The 18,582-nt window shown below is 38.9% G+C and overlaps 1 long non-coding RNA gene across 1 annotated transcript; it reads right to left on the bottom strand.

Annotated features, from left to right (window-relative positions):
- Positions 1–1,633: 1,633 nt before the first annotated feature.
- Positions 1,634–18,417, bottom strand: LOC113115269 (uncharacterized). The gene is made up of 3 exons (XR_003293854.1): positions 17,392–18,417; positions 3,708–3,807; positions 1,634–2,016 (listed from the first exon to the last, which is right to left on the bottom strand). It is a non-coding gene; the product is annotated as an uncharacterized LOC113115269 (long non-coding RNA).
- Positions 18,418–18,582: the final 165 nt, after the last annotated feature.

Here is an 18,582-nt window from a genome sequence, read left to right as displayed (position 1 = left end):
TCCACTTCCAGCGTCGACTGTCCTCTTCTCTCGGTTCATCTTTCAGAATGCCAAGAACGCTTCTGGTTTTACTTGACTGCATTGCTCCTTTTATTGAGGAAGCGCACTGTGTTTATTAAACACCCTACAGCAAAGTCCTGTAAGCAGATTCCAGATTCTTTTCGTACTGATCTGTGCAAAACGTAAGCTCTTTAAAAAGAATCAATTTCATGGGCATTTGATGCATGAAAGCCGTTCGGAAGTTAGATAGATTATAATACAATGTCAATCATTGCAGTCGATTAAAATGATGTAACTCCAGGCAATGTAAGTTTAAAATATATATATTTTTTTATTTTAATTGTTGTGTGTGTGTTTTTTTATAATTTTATTATTATTATTATTATTTTATTTTTTTATTATTAGGCATATTTCCTTTTTGTTAGGTAAGGCATGTTTATGTCAAACATTTCATTAGCTGATCATCATTAAAGCCAGTTAAACATATATCTATTTAAAAAAATACCAAGTACTATTAAAATATATATTTATTATTTTTGTTGATTGAATATTTTAATCATAAAATTCTGAAATATATATTAAATGCCACTCCAGACACTTGTAATGAGACCAGCATCTTCAATGTCCGTTCCAGCTTAATTATTTTGCATGTATGTAAAAAAATAAAATAAAATAGAAGATATTTTGAGATTTGTCCATACATTGGAAGTCATTGTTTGGTTAGACACATCCTTTAATATCTTATTTTGTGCTCTGCAGTCAGCCACACAGGTTTGGAACAAGGTGAGAGTGAGTAAATGACAGATTCTTGTCTGGAAGAGAAAGAGAAAGATATTCACAGCTTGTTTTATTTGGATTAAGGCTCTGTGAGATTCCAGGGAATCTGGCTAAGGCCATTAAATCTATTTAAATATTTTGGTAAGTTTAATTATGTAAAATTATTTATGAGTCCTAATCCATAAGTCTGGCTCTCCACAGCGGTTCATCCTCTGTGTCTACTCAGATTGAATAATGGATAAGGCTCAATTTGCAAGGTTTATTTCAAGCCTGATCATTTTCCAAATATCTTCAAGCTGTTGTAGTGTGAACTGGAAGAGTGGACGATCATCTTGGTAATAATGTGGGCAGTGGACATCTGTTGAACATGCAGTCAACACGGTCACATACCCAGCGCGACATGAGCCTAAACTGACCCATATGGACACAGTTTTATTCAAAGTCCCAACTAAAATCTAACGGATACCTCTGCTGTGCACTTGTCCCCACATCTGTATATTGTTATGAACATGGCTTGACACATGGTGAGTAGGTGTAGGTGTTTTTCATTGCTTCATTTGACAGGTTGAACCCAAGATCCATAGGCTTTCTGTCAGTATTTCCATTCTTGTCAAAGATGGTTTCTCGGTAGGATCCTCCAAAAGTATACAATATGAAATCTGATGTCTTTGCTCATGGCCACTAATAGGATATTTTTGAATGAATCATGTCTTTACTACTTTTCTGGGCCTTGAATGTGTCAGTTGTGTTGCTGTCTATGCAGGGTCAGAAAGCTCTCGGATTTCATCAAAAATATCTGAACGACATGAGGGTTATTAATGACAGAATTTTCATTTTTGGGTGAGATATCCAATAACTTATTTCATAAACACTGTAAATAAAAAATTGAGAAACTTAAAAGTTTAATGGTTTTAATGATTTTTGAGTTTTCTGGCTGTGTAGACAACACTCGGAGGTCTGTATTCTCTGAGCTTTTCAACTACAGAGAATCATCCACATACAAAACAAGGGCTTAGACCGTGATATATGAAGGGCTTAGACAGTGATATTAGGTTCAGTTTCATATTCTCTGTGGGTTTAATGGAAGATTCGCTCAGTGCATGTTCTCATGGGACGGAGCAGATAAGCAGCTTCCCCCCAGAGACTCTCAGATTGGAGGCTCAGACAGACTGACCCACGCTGTGACCCTCGGACTGTTCCTACATGACAGAATTTCTCTGCTCCTCTCTCTTCCTACATCTTAGAAACAAACAATGAAACGAAAAAAAAAAAAAAAAATCATATTTTCAATGACTTCATTTATGACGAGCATGTTCTTAATATATGCATTCACATTCATCATTCATTTATTATATATAAGATATATTAAGAACAATGCCTTATTGTACTTGACCTTATTCTACATCCCTAATCTTACCCAATACCTAAACCTAACAACTACCTTACTAACTATTAATAAGCAGCAAATTAATAATTTATTGAGAGGAATGTCTTAGTTTATAGTTAACAAGTGTTACCTATTCTAAAGTGTAAGCATATGTTTTTTTTGTTTTTTTTTTTCTATAAAATTCTTGAAATTGAACCTTAGGTAATTTAGCATAGTATAGTATTGTTGTTGTTTTTGTTATTATAGCAAATCTGCTTTACTGCTGATTAATTTCTGAATGAAAAGTGCCAAATCCAAACCTTTTGGTGCAACCAACATATGAAAAATAAAGGTATGATAGTCATTTATGATATTTTTATTATTATTATTTCCTTTTTCCCTTATTGCACGTGTCATGGTCAGCAAGTTTCTTTAAATATCAGATCTTTGTATGGCAAAGCTCAGGCTTTAAAATGCCATGAAAAAAAAGAAAGAAAAACGCCCCAAAAAGTAATTATAATGATGAATTAATAATTCATTATAATTTAAATAAATACGGTATATTTTAATTTTACAATATATTTTTGAAAATAATGATTATGTCAAATGTATTCATTGTGTAAGGAAAGAAATATATTACTTTTTACTGCGAGGGTCATTAAACTTTCAAATGTACGTTTTTCAAAACCATAGCATGGATCCAAACAGTATTTCTTAAAACGTGCCACATGCATCTTAAAGGGATAGTTCACCCAAACAATTAAAACTTTATCATCATTTACATATGTAAACATTTCATGTTGTTCCAAACTTGTATGAATTAGTTTTCATTGCAGATTTAGATCACTTAAAGTGACATGCTGAAACTATCTTTGTGATGAATGGAAGGCTGCAATGGAGGTCTGAATGAAGAGCTAACATTAGTACAGCGGTTGATAGAGTTCATGTGTGTGAGAGGTTACAGTACACCAGCCGTGCTAGTATTAAAGCAGGATTAATGCTATAAACTGGTCACATGCTAGTATAGAACAGTGGCACATTCGACCTGGCACTTTTAATAATGTGATTAAGATGCCATGTGATTCCAGGACCGAGCCAGAGGAAGATAAAACAATACCATCACACTTTCCTAAATTATGTCTGTGTTATTGTTTTCTGAGGTGGCTTCAAGATTACTAGCGAAAGCTTATCAGGGTTTACGCAGTTAGCTTCAAATCTTAGTGATGTGCTTTCCATGAGCCACGTAAAGATCTTGATCCACAGTCAGATTAGAACAACAATGGCAAGCAGTCAACGGTAGATCAGCCTGTCGTTAGCTGGCAATGTCTGTGGCCTTAGCAAACACTTAAAACGCGCCAAATCATTTACAAAGTTTAAAGGACGCAAAGTCCAGCGGTGTCAAAGTCATGAACATCAGTCAACAGAAAGGTCAGTAATCGAGCTGCTCTTTGGGAATTTAATCAAAGCAGCAGGAGGTGTTCTCTCAAACTGAATTGTTGTGTGATGGCCTTCACAGTGGTCCTGCTGCTATTTCACTCACTTTACAAACTCAATAAAGACTCACTAGGTTTTGCAAAAGCCAGACGATTGTCTCTGTAGACCACCTGTGGATTTCTTGGGAACTTCAGCAGGCCAGCTCTTCATTTCTCTGCATATCCACAGGGCTACAAGAGATACCCAACAAATGAAACCAGAGCGTCATCCTGAGTTCATGTTTTCATTAGCTTTTGACTTTAATAGTTGCTGCATTATATACTATTACTGTACCTTAATACCAAAGGTATTTCATATATTTCCATGGCCTTAAAGCCCAGGTTTAGTGCATGCAACAGAGCTAGACAGAAACTAGATTGTGTGGGAAAATATGCCTTTTATTAAGTGTGGAAGTTATTTAGAAACATTAAAAAATATTAAACATTTAAAACATGTATTTTATGTATAGTTTAATCTAACAATTTTTTAACTGTTCTTTTCTTTATTCCAGAAATTGGAATGCTTAGGAATGCCTCGGGAAATTAGTAATGCTTTATATTGCAATGAATGTCAAAAGGTTTCTTTTTTAATTGATATACTTATTTTATTATTACTTTCTTGTAATTGATTTTAGTTTTTATTTTAGTTGTTTTTTTTAACTATTAAACCATTATTTGATTAATTTTTCAGCACTTTGACATTTTTACACATTTTTAACATAGACTTCTATTACTTTTGTACTGACTACTTTTATATTGTTGGACTTTTATATATAGATAGATAGATAGATAGATAGATAGATATAGATAAGTTATATAATTTTTTTCTCGCCAACCCTCACAATCACAATCGCACACACACACACACACACACACACCCACACCTGTTTCTGTGAAATGTGGGGATTTTCTATAGGCTTCGATTACTTTTATACTGACCAAACAATATTTTCTATCCCCTAAACCTCCCCCTTACAGAAAACCTTTTTTCATTGTTGCACTTTCAGATAAACACAATTTTTTATTGTTTTCCCCTCATGAGGACTGCAGACCGGGCCCCACAATGTCAAAAATTTCACGTTTTTCTATCCTTGTGTACATACACACATGCAGACACATAAATGAAATTAAAATGTAACATACTGTATACTGCAGAAATGGTGAGCATAGTATGATACTATCTTAAAAATAGCCAATGTCCATGTTACGGTGATATTGAATAAGAACACAGATTAAATAAATGAGTAACATGAATTTAAGTAATTGTGTGTTAATATGTAGTATTCTGGTTTTCTCAATTATATTAATTTTTTACATGTCTTATACTTTGATTAATGTCTTACACGTCTAACCCAAGATTGATCAGTGGATTGTTTATTTTCCAAACAGTAACAAGCAAAGTGTACTTTTATACCAAACACTGTCTAGATAGGCAGTTTATGTTGACACACACTAGTCGCTAGGGTGACTTCAGGACTACAGGGGCAACTGAGGTCATGTTGTGATGACTGTAGCCTGTAGTTATAATAGCTTGACCCTGCTCGCGGGATGCAATTGAAGTGGCCTAACCACGAGAACTTGACTTGATGCAGATCAGAGCAACACAACTTACAGTTGTTTTGAGTTTTATATACAATAAAATGGATAAAGCTAACCATTCTATTGACACAATTAGTTGATTTGAGTCTTGGACCAGAATGAGAGACTATCAGAAGTTTGCCCTTGATGGATATACAGTCCTAATGCCATAATAGAAACAAGAAACTATAATGTAAGAAGTTTTGTAATGGATTATTAAATGTATTGTTGTGTTAATGCAAAGGATGCAGTGAAACAATTGAAACTAAAGGTCATTCAGTGTCACGTTATTGATCTGTTGTTGCTGTGCAGTGGTCTAAGTTGAGTGAGATGAAGGAAGCAGTAAAGCGTACTTCTGTGATGAAAAGAAATGGAGAAAAGAACAATGAATGTCCATGATTCTATAAACGTGTGGAATGGAATTTTGAGTCTAGTGGAATGTTTCCTATGAGTCTGGGTTTATAATACCATTGGAATTCACTTTGAGGATGCTAACGGGGTCAAGTAAACATAAGTGACAAGTGCATTTAAATATAAGAGTAAATCCCATAAATCACAGTTTTTTGTTTGTATGGAACAGAGTTCACTCTTGAAAGTGCAATGACTGACACCATTGTGACAATAGTGACGTTTTGCCATCTTGTGCTTTTGGTATTGGCTATTTTGCCAAAAGTAATATTAAAGCGACCAAAGAATCATTATACATGGTGAATGTCTATGACAGAGCAATAGTGTTTTAGGCTTGGAAGGCTGCTTTGCAGAGTGCGTTCTAGAAGGGTTAATTTTAATGAATGCTTATTAAGCATCTTGTTGTTTAGGCCTGGCTCAGGACATAAAGCAATCTCTTTTATGGGAATAATAAAGTAGGTGCAGGTCATGTTAACTAGGTATGTGATTAAATTTCCTAGAAAAAAATAAATAAATTTGGTGGTTTTATATCAATAATTGGCAACACTGACTAAAAATGTACCTTGTTCCCTGTGTTTTCATGCACCACAACTCTGACACCTTTGAATTCTTCATTTATAATTAGTGGTTCAGTTCAGTTCTGTACACACTGCATTCAATTTCTATAAATGCTGTTTCCACTATACATTTTAGGGGTAAATTCAGTTGTAGAATGCAGTTGTTGCTCCTCTAAATTGCAATCAACACAGTCTTCAAGACAACAGTTTAGTTCACAATATTTCAGGGTCAATGGATATTTGATTAGATATTTTCATTTATTTTTTTAATCAAACATGAAATTGTGTTAATCTAGAATTTTTTTTTTTTGGAAAATGTAAACATTGTTGGGAAACCTGAAGTGAAAAATTTGGTCAACTCCTAAAAGTTTATAAAATTGATAAAATATACTCTAAAAAATATAATATGTTTGAATAGACATTCAGTAAACACAGCAGACTCACTCATAGCCCTTATGAGAGATGGTCATGTAGATGTTACCGGTTATTTTTATTCACTGTTTCGTGACAAAAAGGACAGACCGATATAGTATACTGTGATTGATCGCTGACTATTTAGAAATGCACATGACAGCAACTAAGTGAGCAATGCGTGTTTCTCTTTATGTGTTCTGTGTGTGTCGTTGATATGTTTTATGTCATGCAGCTGATCTGCAGTCAGCTGAGGGGTAATTACTGCACTCACGCTGTTTAAAGCGGTTATATACTTTAGTCTGCTACACTGAAAGTTTTGTTATTATTTGCAAAAGATATAAAATCATTTCACTAGCAAAACGGTTTAAGACGGTTTAAGACAGTTTAAAATGGTTTAAGGTGATGCTTGACCTCCTGCTCTCTCTCGTGAAGCCAACACAGAAGTGACTTAAACTGTAATTCTTCAACTTGCTGCAGGAAACTGGCTGCAAAAGTTTTTATACAGTCTATGGACTCAAAAATGTTTTAATAGCACCGTTTTATATAGATTATGTTTTTAAAAAACACCATCCAATTAAAACCAAACCAAGTTCAGACAACAGGTCAAAAGGTGTGGTATTCAGTTTGTCTTATGTAGATGACAAATCCGTGCTGACTTAACAATTTTTTAATTACTTGGCGGTTGATGGTTGCAGATCAACTCTTGGCTAAATTTTTTGTTTCTTCCCATCTTGTCAGCACATGACCAGACTTAAAATTGTGAGTTCTTTTGTTTGTTCTGTTTGAAACGTTCAGTTACTCATATTAAATGGCCTAAAACTTGTATAGACTCTTTTTTATACTTCCTCTACATAGTTCGATCAACCTTTGAATATAGTATGTCTAACATAATGGAATATATTATATTAAAGATTACATAAAATTGTGTTGTAATGCCAATTCACAATTCACTGAGTCAGATGCCAACAAATGGCAACAGACACATTCGTTTGGTTTTGTCTGATTGGTGTGTTACCCCCAGTGTTGGGCAAGCTACTTGGAAAATAGTAGTGAGATAAGCTACCAGTTACTCTACAGTAAATTAAGCTTCACTACACTGAAGCTACCCCCCTGGGAAATGTAGCAAGCTAAGCTACATCAACAGTAGCTTGCTACATCTAAGCTTTAAAATTAAATTTTTATGTTGAACACGATTTATTACAAGTCAATGCTATCTCAGTGCTTAAAACTGTCAGTCAAACAGATAGGCAGGTGTAATTGTTTAGTTTAATAGTTTTTTGTGTTCCTTATCAATTTGGCAACAAAAACAATCAAAATACATGTAATTAACAATGTGCGCACAAGTAAGTGTATGCACCTGTTGCATGGGCATGCTTAATATACTGTAGGATTTTGCAGAACAAAATGCAAGACCTCCAAACAGTACAAAAAAAAAAATCAGCATCTGAAAACATATTTTCTCTCTGTTATCTCGGTCAGTGTCATGTACTTGTCGAGGTACAGCCACGGCGACTCACTCCTCGGGATTAACTGTTCTCCGACCTCATCCTATGCCATCATTTCATCAAATAATTTTTTGCGTGACTGGCCAAGGAGTGGTACCATCCGGAGCAGAAGGTGGCGGTAATGCATCATAAAGATGGTTGGTTTCTATCCACCGTAAACACGAACAAGATGAACTAGCGCCGTCGCGTCACTACTGATCCTGGATCAGCGATCTTAGCAGTTGTATTTCCCGATTTGAGTTTGAGCTTCAGAAATGCTTGCGAAAATGTAGCTTGTGTGGAAGCTACCGCACTACTTGGTAAAAAAAAATAGCTTCGCTACTGAAAAGCTATTTGATTCAGAAAGTAGCGAAGCTACGACCAAGCTACTGAGAAATGTAGTTAAACTAGTAGCTTCGCTGCATGTAGCGACGCTACTGCCCAACACTGGTTACCCCATTGGTTGACACACATTTTCGCTATTTGAACATGTTGAATTGGTGTTTGTCAGATCTTGGAATGTCAGAAGCCCCTTTCACACTGCACGTTGGACCTGAAAAATTGCTGGAACATTGGCGGGTCGCCTTCTGTGTGAAAGCAAACACGTCGGGGACCTAGTAACATTGCCTGGTTCAGTCCCGGAACGAGCTCTGTGTGAACAAAGGCCAGAACTAATGCCTTAAAGGCTGTGGCGTAATGATGACGCACGTTATCGTGCAACTTTTTTATCAGGTGTTTTGAAGGAAGATAAAAAAAATTTGTGCAAACTGTAACGAAGCAGAGATCAGTTAGTATCTCACTTTCCACGCTGAAGCTAAGATTGTTCGCTTGCTTAAGTGAATGTTAACGTGCTTAGCGTTTTCGACTCGTACACTACACGTCAAACCCTGATAACACGTGTCTTTATGGGTCCTTTACAAGTTGTGTGTGAATGCACGCACATATTCACGGGTAATCACTGGCAGTGTGAAAGGGGCAAAATCTAGCGACCCGGGAACAATTTCCGGGACACATTACACTTGTATTTTCCGGAATCGCAGTGTGAAAAAGGCTAGAGTGATGTACTTTACTTGTCTGTCTGCAGTAGTCGGAGTCTGTTGGTGCGACGTGAGTTGGTCTTTATTAAACTTAAAGGCCCTTACGAAAGGAAAATATATTTACCAATATATTTCTTAAAATTAAAAATATCTCTGGGTCTGGAGTTAGCACTTTAGCTATAGCTTAGCATAGATAATTGAATCTGATTAGGTTGTTAGCATCTCGCTCAAAAATGACCAAAGAGTTTTTATATTTTTCCTATTTAAAACTCAATTCTTCTGTAGTTCCTTTATGTACTAAGACTGATAGAAAATGAAAAGCTGATATGGCTAAGAAATATACTCTCATTCCGGGGTAATAATCAAGGAAGTTTGCTGTTGTGCCATGGGTGCAGCAGACGCAATATTACGCAGCGCCTGAAAATATTTCCCAGCTAGTTTGAGTAGTTGCAGCAATAGCAGAGTCTCTGGGGATTATTATTATTAAAGTGGAGTGTTCCTTTAAAACACACCCTATGCATTTGTCAAGGTGGGCTTAGCAATGTATTTGCCATGTAAAATATAGTTGACCCAAGAATGCAAAATTACATTTACTAACATAACTTGTTGATGTGTGTCTAAAAGTAAATTTTGAATATGTTGATTTGTTATTGAGAATTGATAGTTTGAGCAGATATTGTTACAGTACACAGGGACAGGAGACTGTCATAACAGGAGAACACGGTTTATTCAGGAACAAGCAGAGGAGCAGGTAGTGAATGTGAGGATGTAGTGCTGGAGGCTGGAGAGTTAAAGGGATCCAGAGGACGTTAACACAGTACGCTGGAGGTAGAGGACACACACACGCACACGATGGAGACACTGGATATCGCTGTAGAGAGGTTAAGGGGAGTAATGGGTTAGTCCTTAGAGTAAGCAGGTAGGTATTGACCTAGTTGCGAACGAGACCGGACGGTGAATGAGTGTGTGTGGTTTTTATGGGAGTAGCTTGATTGCAGGTGGATGAGGAGCAGGTGGGTGTGTATTCCGGTGAGGGTGTGCGCTGTGATAGGTTGGTGTTGGAGCCTGTCGTGTCTGTTACACTACACCCCTCCCCATGGCCCGCTCCGGGGACCCCAACGACGTGGTGGACATCCTCTTCCTCGTGGAGCAGGTCTTCCCAGGTATCCTTCCCAGTCCACTAGATATTCAAGTTGTCCACCATGACACCGGGATTCCAGGATGATGTGAACCTTGTAGGCAGCTCCATCGTCAAGGAGGAGTGGCAGGGTGGCTTCGGCTACGCCAGGCCCTGTGGAGAGAGAGACAGAAGGAGCGAGACAGGTTTAAGCAGTGAGACATGAAATGTGGGGTAGATCCGATACTCAGGGGGAAGGTTGAGTTTGAAGGGGACCGGTTTGATCTGCTCTGTGATGGTGAGTGTGCCAATGAATCTGGGACTCAACTTGCGGCATGGTAGGCACAGGCGGATGTCACGGGTTGACAGCCAGACCTTCTGTCCAGGTTGGTATGCTGGGGTGTCAGAGCAGCGAAGGTTGGCTGTCATCCTTCACCTAAGTATGGCCCATTGCAGCTGGTGGTGGGCCGCGTCCCAGACCCTCTAGCTCTCTCGGAACCAGTAGTCGACCGATGGAACGTCTGAGGGCTCTCCTGACCATGGGAAGAGTGGTGGCTGGTAGCCGAGCACGCACTGGAATGGAGTGAGTCTGGTGGAAGGTTGACGTAGGGAGTTCTGTGTGTACTCGGCCCACCCTAGGAACCGGTTCCAAGAGTCCTGGTGGCCATGGCAGAAGGTACGCAGGAAACGGCCGATCTCCTGTATCTTCCTCTCCGTCTGCCCGTTGGACTGGGGATGGTCTCCAGAGTACATGCTGACGGCCACACCTAGGAGTGAATGGAATGCCAAAGTAATGGAAGACATGGTTAAACATCAGTTTGGCGGTTTCCATGGTCATGGGCAGACCTTTCAGGGGTAGAAGACAACAGGATTTATAGAATCGGTCAACAATAATGAGGATGCTTGTATTATTATTAGAGGGAGGTAGGTCAGCTATGAAGTCCACCCCTAGGTGTGACCAAGGGCAGTTCGGAATGGGCAGAGGGAGGAGCCTACCGGATGGTAGATGACATGGGCTCTTCGAGATTGCACAATCCTTACACGTACCTTCTTATGTCCAATGACATATTGGGACACCAGAAGCATTCCCTCAGCAGCGAGAGGATTTAGTTGACCCCAGGGTGGCCAGTGCCAAGTGATGTGTGAGCTGAGTGGAGTGCGCCATGTCCTGGTGATGTACTGCAAGCCCAGGTGATGGGACTAACGTTTACTTTATCTGGAAGTATGGTTTCGGGTTCCTCAAGGTTTTCCTCAGGGGTGTAACACCGGGACAAAGCATCGGCTTTGACATTCTTGACACCTGGACGGTATGAGATGGAGGAATTGAAACAAGTGAATAATAGAGCCCAGCAGGCCTGTCTGGGGTTTAACCTCTTGGCCAAGCGCAGGTATTCCAGATTTTTATGATCCGTAAGAACCAGGAAAGGGTGTTTGGCTCCCTACCAACCAATGGTTCCACTCCTCCAGCACTAGCTTGATAGCTAATAGCTCCCGGTTGCCGATGTCGTAGTTGACCTCCGCCAGGTTGAGTTTGCGGAAAAAAGGCACATGGATGGAGGCGGCTGGGATTCCCCAGCTGCTGGGAAAGGACTGCTCCTACTCCGGTGGTGGAGGTGTTGACTTCAACAATGAAGGGTCTGTCGGGATCAGGATGGACTAGGAGAGCAGTGGTGGTGAAGGCCTCCTATAAAGTGTGGAATGCCTCCGTGGTGGCTGGGGTCCAGGATAGAGACTTGGGCTTGTTGCGGAGAAGACTGGTGAGTGGGTTGGTGATGGAGCTGTAACCCTGGATGAATCGGCAGTAGAACTTGGCAAAGCAGAGGAATCGCTGGAGTTCTTTTACTGTAGTTGGAGTGGGCCAGTTCTTGATGATGTCCACCTTCCCCTCGTCCATCCGGATGCCACTGGTATCGATGTATTATCCAAAGAACTGCACTGAGGACTGATGGAAGGAACATTTCTCTGCTTTGAGGTATAGCTGGAAAGCCCTCAGTCGTTGCAGGACCTAAACGCTGTCTTCCACTCGCCCCCCTCAAGTATCCAGATGAGGTTGTATGCGCTGTGGAGGTCCAACTTGGTGAAGACAGTGGCATCACGGAGATGTTCCAGGGCAGCAGTGACGAGAGGAAGGGGATATCGGAACTTGACAGTGATATTGTTCAGTGAGTGGTAATCTATGCAGGGCTGCAAGCCTCTGACCTTTTTCTCCACGAAGAAACTGGAAGCAGCAGGGGAGGTAGATGGACGGATGTAACCTTGCGCCAGCACCTCCTTGATAGAGGTTCTCCATGGCCTTCTCTTCCAGGATGGAAAGGGGATAGATCCTTCCTTTGGGCACTGGCTCACCCAGAATCAGATCGATGGCACAGTCCCATGGCTGGTGTGGAGGCAGCTTGGAGGCCCATTTGGGGCAGAATACATCACCTAAGGGGGCTTAACATTGTGGTATGTTGACAGATTGTTTTTCCACAGGGATCTCGATGTAGGCGGTGTAGACGGGTAGAGGTTCTGGGAGAGGGTTGGATCGAACAGGGAATCCAGAGAGACAGCCCTGGAAACAGGTTATCCCCCACTTCAGGACTTTGCCAATATTTCATGAGATAACAGGGTTATGCTGCTCCAACATCGGGTGCCCTAGGATTACGTCAGCAGTGGATTCATCCATAACAAGCAGGTGGATCTCCTCCATGTGAAGTAGTCCAGTCTGGAGGGTAAGCAGACAGACACTGCGACGAAATCAATGGTTTACCTGTTATTAGTGGACCTGGTAGGCTGACGGCGTTGCCATGGTCATCTCCATATGCCCCGGGGATCCACAGTAGAGGTAGAGATTCTTGGCCAGCTGTCTTTGCCGTTCCGCAGCAGAGAGTCTGTTTGAGTCTATGAGCATAGGTTCGCTGGCTGGTTCTGGGAAGCTGACGATCGCTGGACGGCAGAGGGGTGAGTTGGCGTACGACTGGCCCTGGTGCTCTTCAAGGCAGGTAGGCAGGCAGGCAGGCAGGCAGGCACACTGGAGACTGGGAGACACTGGAGAGAGGTAAGGAGAGTAATGAGTTAGTCCTTAGAGTAAGCAGGTAGGTATTGACCTAGTTGCGAACGAGACCGGACGGTGACTGAGTTTATGTGTGGTTTTTATGGGAGTGGCTTGATTGCAGGTGATGAGGAGCAGGTGGGTGTGATTAGTATTCCGGTGAGGGTGTGCGCTGTGATGGGTTGGTGTTGGAGCCTGGCGTGTCTGTTACAGATATGTTTTAAATTTCACTCTGTAATTTACGAAAATGTAACATATAACTTCATACGAACATACATATGATGATTTATTTTTCTTGTTTAATTTGGAACAAAACTTTTGTGTTTTCTGCTGTGCTTTTCTGTTTTTATTGTATGGTAGAGAGCTGTATGCATATTATTCTAAGCTTCTTTTGTGTTTCACAGTAAAATTTAAGGCAAGTCATATGACTTGAAACAATGTGAAAAAAGATTGTGTTTGTCAATAAACTCTATGTATTATACTGCATAAATAGGCAAGGAACCCATTTCTTGCTTTATTATAACCATCATATGTACTTATAGTGCTCAAAGGAAGTCACAAAATTGTAATTTAGTCAGAGTAAAGCAATATCTTTCTCCAAGTCATCAGATTCTGGATTTGGTTTCTACACATTCATTTGTGGAGCTAAGCTGGAGTGTTTTCAGGAATGTGTTGCCTTACATGCTCTGCCATGGAGGACTTAGAAATAAAAGAGCAACAATTCAAAGTATACTGAAATATGAACACATATTACTGAGAGAGGAATGCTCGGGCATGGAAAGGTGGGTGTTTTTTTCTCAGCCAATCATCATAGGGATCCTTTTGTCACCCATTAACACTGAACAACAACTGTATGTTCTTGTGTGACTTCCTCCGGGAATTGTGTTCCACATAAATGCTTTTCACAAAACTGCATGTGCTCAAAAGAACATTCTGGCATTTGCAGACTTCCATCTTGTCTGGCGTCTCTCTGGGGTCACTTAAGATACTTAGAGCCATGATCTTCCTCCGTATGAGAGAAAGAGGTAATTGTGCACTATGTACATTAAATGTACAATAATCCCCCCCAAAAGTATGCAGGTGTTTCACATACACTTGATGATGAATGTTGCTGCATAAGATAATGGAACATGACTATGTGGTGACATTAGCTCTGAGAAAAGCTCTAGAATTATTTGTTTGCAGATGACACTTGGTTTGATATTTTGAAATTAATTTCATACAAATACTTTTGTAACCATTTTTTTTTGTACCATATCAACAACATTCCTTAATGAATGCTTAGAACAGTTACAATTAATTTTAAATAATCCCACACAATTTGGCCTGTGCAACCTCTAATGTGGTATTTTGTTTGTGCATTATCAAAGAGTGTATGGAAAATATTTACTGAATAAGAAAAAGATGAACAACACATATATTGTGGATTATATGTGATTTCCTGTGCACGATATTGATTTTCCCTGTTTAGAAGAAGAACATTTTGTTTTTCTTCCCGTCCCTATCAGAACAGACCTATGAGACTTTTATGGGTTGTGTATCTCTGGAGAACCACTGCTCTCCACCACAAGTGCCGGAATGCTTCGGGTTTGGAGGGAGATCTCGGAAAACAAAGTGAGAAATGTATGTCCTTAACAGGTAATTTATCCTGACAGCCAGCAGTAAAACTGAGAAAGCTGGAAGAAGAGAGAGATAAGCAGGGGTGTAAAAAACAGGGTTATAGCCAAAGGCTATTTTTATCAGCAGTAGGGTGTGACAGAGGCGTCTGTGTGGGATAATGCAGGCCTTAAACTAATCAACATATCTTATCAGAGGTTTCTGAGTTCTTATGCAGCATATCAATATCTTATGCTGTCATATTTAGACCATACAAATATTTGTTAGTGTCTTATTATATATTTATATTTTCTTTATTTGTCTAATTTTGCTTCATTTTCTTTAATATCTTTTGTTTGTTTACTTACTTGTATGTCAGCCATAGAGTCAAAAGTTACAAAGTTTCTTAAACGTGAATTTATAATAGACCTTATACTTTGGTCCTTAATAAAAAACTAGCATGGAAATGAACAGCAAGGATGTATTCTTGGTTATTAATAAAAGAGTGATCATGTTAAGATATGGCAGTTGCTTCTCTGCATATATCAGCTTTTCTAAAGTTAAGAAGCGTGAACCATGCGGACAAAAACACGAAAAACAAACCCAGATGTAAGTCGATTTGTTATAACCTCTGGCACATGCAGGCCGCCTAAACTGTGACTTTAGCAGATGGTCTATAAAGGACTGGAGACATGCGAAAGCCATTAAAGCACGACAGGAGAAGACATAAAAGGAAAACAACATAAAACAAACCTTACATGGTTACTTTTTTCATCCCTCCCTCCCTCCCTCCCTTTATGTTTTCCCTCATAAACTGGCTTGAAATGACTTGTAACACAGTGCACAAGTCGCATGGATAACTTTAAGTGCTTGATAGTCTGCATCATTCACTAGGATTTTATGCGAAAGAACAGCATGAACATTCTGATAAACATCTTGTTTTGTGCTCCATAGAATTTCTGAATTATTCTTTCAACTCTGCATAATGCAATAGCTTTATTTAATCAACACACAGTTTTAATTTTAGACACATATTCAGCTGGTGTAATGTAGAAGTAAAGAACATACTCGGGCAGACAGGGAAGGGAGGGAGTCGGGTTACAGGGTGTAAATTTGTCGGCCATTAGGTAGGCGTATGCAAGCTCAGGCTCAGGCGAGATTAAACCGGATTTAGGGGACTGAAGCACCTCTCATGTGGGTAATTTCCCAAGAGAAGCTGCCCTTCAATCAGACAGCATTACATTCCACTTTGTTAATAGATTTCACAACGGTGTGCAAGAGCCTGCCAACAATCCTTATTGGATTAGTTCACACCAAAATAAAATAAATATATATATATATATATATATATATATATATATATATATATATATATATATATCTTTGAAACCTGTTTGACCTTTTCTCTCTTTTTTTATTAAAGTTTTGAATAATGTACGGTTTCCTCATTTTCATGCAAAGTATGCAACCATAAAAATATCCTAAAAGAGGTCCGCCTGGTGCAATACTGTATTAAAGTCCCTTTCAACCTGCAGCCATATTTTCAAGGCCTCCACACAGTAACTTGGGGCATTCAAGATAAAGTCTTAGTAACTTGATTCCTGAAATGTCCAAAACTGCTTGTCCCACTCACATTTAAGAAATAAGTCCAAATTGGCAACAAAATATGGCATGAACCATCCCATAAATGTTGTTTCTTATGCTTTAATAGCATTAACATCAACTTATTTCAGCCTGGACCAGCATATGGATTTATCTCTTCCTCGTTACTACTAGTTAAAATAAACATGAACCAGCACCAGAAGGTATGTTACCAATACACCATTTTTTTTTTCTTTAAGTTAAAGTCAGCCAATGTTAATCTACTTCGTTTTCTTCTTCATTGATGTTTTACTCTTCTGTTTGTCCAAAGACTATTGAATACCCTAAAGGGACTTTGGTTTGTCTAATAAAATTGCTGATTCAGTGTTATGATTGGTCAGTCCACCTGTCAATCAAACTCTCTGTGAATGGTCAATTGGCCAATGTTCTTTTATATACAAAGCGAGACATATTCATTCATATTGTGCAGTTCACTTTCTCCCAGTTACACATGAGAGCACCATATAGTTTTTTTCTAAAGATTGAAATAATACTTTTTACACTCCTTTTAGGGTTTATGGTATTATGTTTTCATGATGATGAGGTTATAGAATTGGCCATACATTGAAATAAAAAAAAAGGTCAAATCTTTATTCTGGTCAAAAATACTTTCATTAAATTGCCCCAATATAATAATAATAATAATAATAATAATAATAATAATAATAATAATAATAATAATAATAATAATAATATATTCAAGTGAATACTTGATTGTTTATATTGTCACAGACTGTAAACTATATTATCAGTCGGATGTAAATGAAACTAAGGCATGTATATACGATGAACATTATCATCATTATTATCTGTAAAGTTGCTCTGAGTCAATGTGCATTGTAAAAAGTGTTAGACACAATAAATGGACTTGTCCTGACTAGCCCCAGTTTATAAGGAGAGCAGAAGCACTTACGTATCATGATTCAGCAGTTTTATTCATATCTCACCACATGTCTGTTTCTGCATTCTGGACGTTCTCCAGTGAAGAAAAGCATGGCTGAATAGATCTGTAGCATGACCTGACAAGAACATTTCCACTTTTGAAGGAACCTTTATTCTGGAATAAGCTGCATTCCATCATTTCGGTGCAGACGATTTATAACAGCTTGTATATCCATTGATTCAGCTCAGTAAGGGTGACTCAGCATTTTACATCATCTGCTCTCAGAGGAGCTCCACACAGGGGACTCTTTGAGTTTACATTTAAAACTATTTGAGATGCCTCTACCCAAAAGTTACAGTATGTTCAAATACTGCAACGTTTCTATACCAAATGCCAGTTCAGAACAACTTTCTATTTATAAGCATGTGACGTTTGGCAAAGTCGCACACACATACCTGACAACCACATTCATCATATGTTGTCAAGGTAACATGTCACCACACATGTTCTTATATAACCGCCTGTAACCCTCTTTTTGGACTGTTGTTTTCTTGCGATCTTGTACTTTTCTGAACAATGCAGTCTCTGTGTGAATGTAATGCAGAGGCTGAAGAGAACCAAAGGAAGGGTGCCAGGTTTGCGAGATAGACGTACAGTATCTGGTTTCTCGACTGATGCCATTCTGGTGCTTTAATTCACAATCTCTGTGCTCTGGGCTTGCTTTCCCATGACATGAAAACCTACTGCATTGTATCCAGCTTTCTCCCTTTCCTTGTTATTAAAGGTCATTTTACTCTGTTCGCTTTGTATGCCATCACTGCTTCTATTGTAACAGTACTGAGGCAGGAAAAGAACAGCCAACTGGCGTGCATTAATGCATAATACTTTTTTTTTTTCACCAGATGAAAATGTCATAACAGAAATGTGTTAATACTTGTTATAGTTATCTGTTAGCAGATCCTATCAGTCATTTGGACAAAAAGTCAAAAGGTTTAGTTCACCCAAAAATGAAAATCGTGTCATTAATTACTCACCTTCATGTTGTTCCAATCCCGCAAGACTTTTTGTTCGTCTTCGGAAAACAAATTAAGATATTTTTGATGAAATCCCATAGACAGCAACCCAACTGAAATGTTCCCAGGTCCAGAAACGTAAAATAGTCCATATGACATCAGTGGCTCAACATCAATTTCGCAAACCTACTAGAATACTTTTTGTGCA

The sequence above is a fragment of the Carassius auratus genome, chromosome 15 (genome assembly GCF_003368295.1).
Source record: "Carassius auratus strain Wakin chromosome 15, ASM336829v1, whole genome shotgun sequence".
Taxonomy (NCBI): domain Eukaryota; kingdom Metazoa; phylum Chordata; class Actinopteri; order Cypriniformes; family Cyprinidae; genus Carassius; species Carassius auratus.
This window is presented reverse-complemented; position numbering and strand designations above follow the sequence as displayed.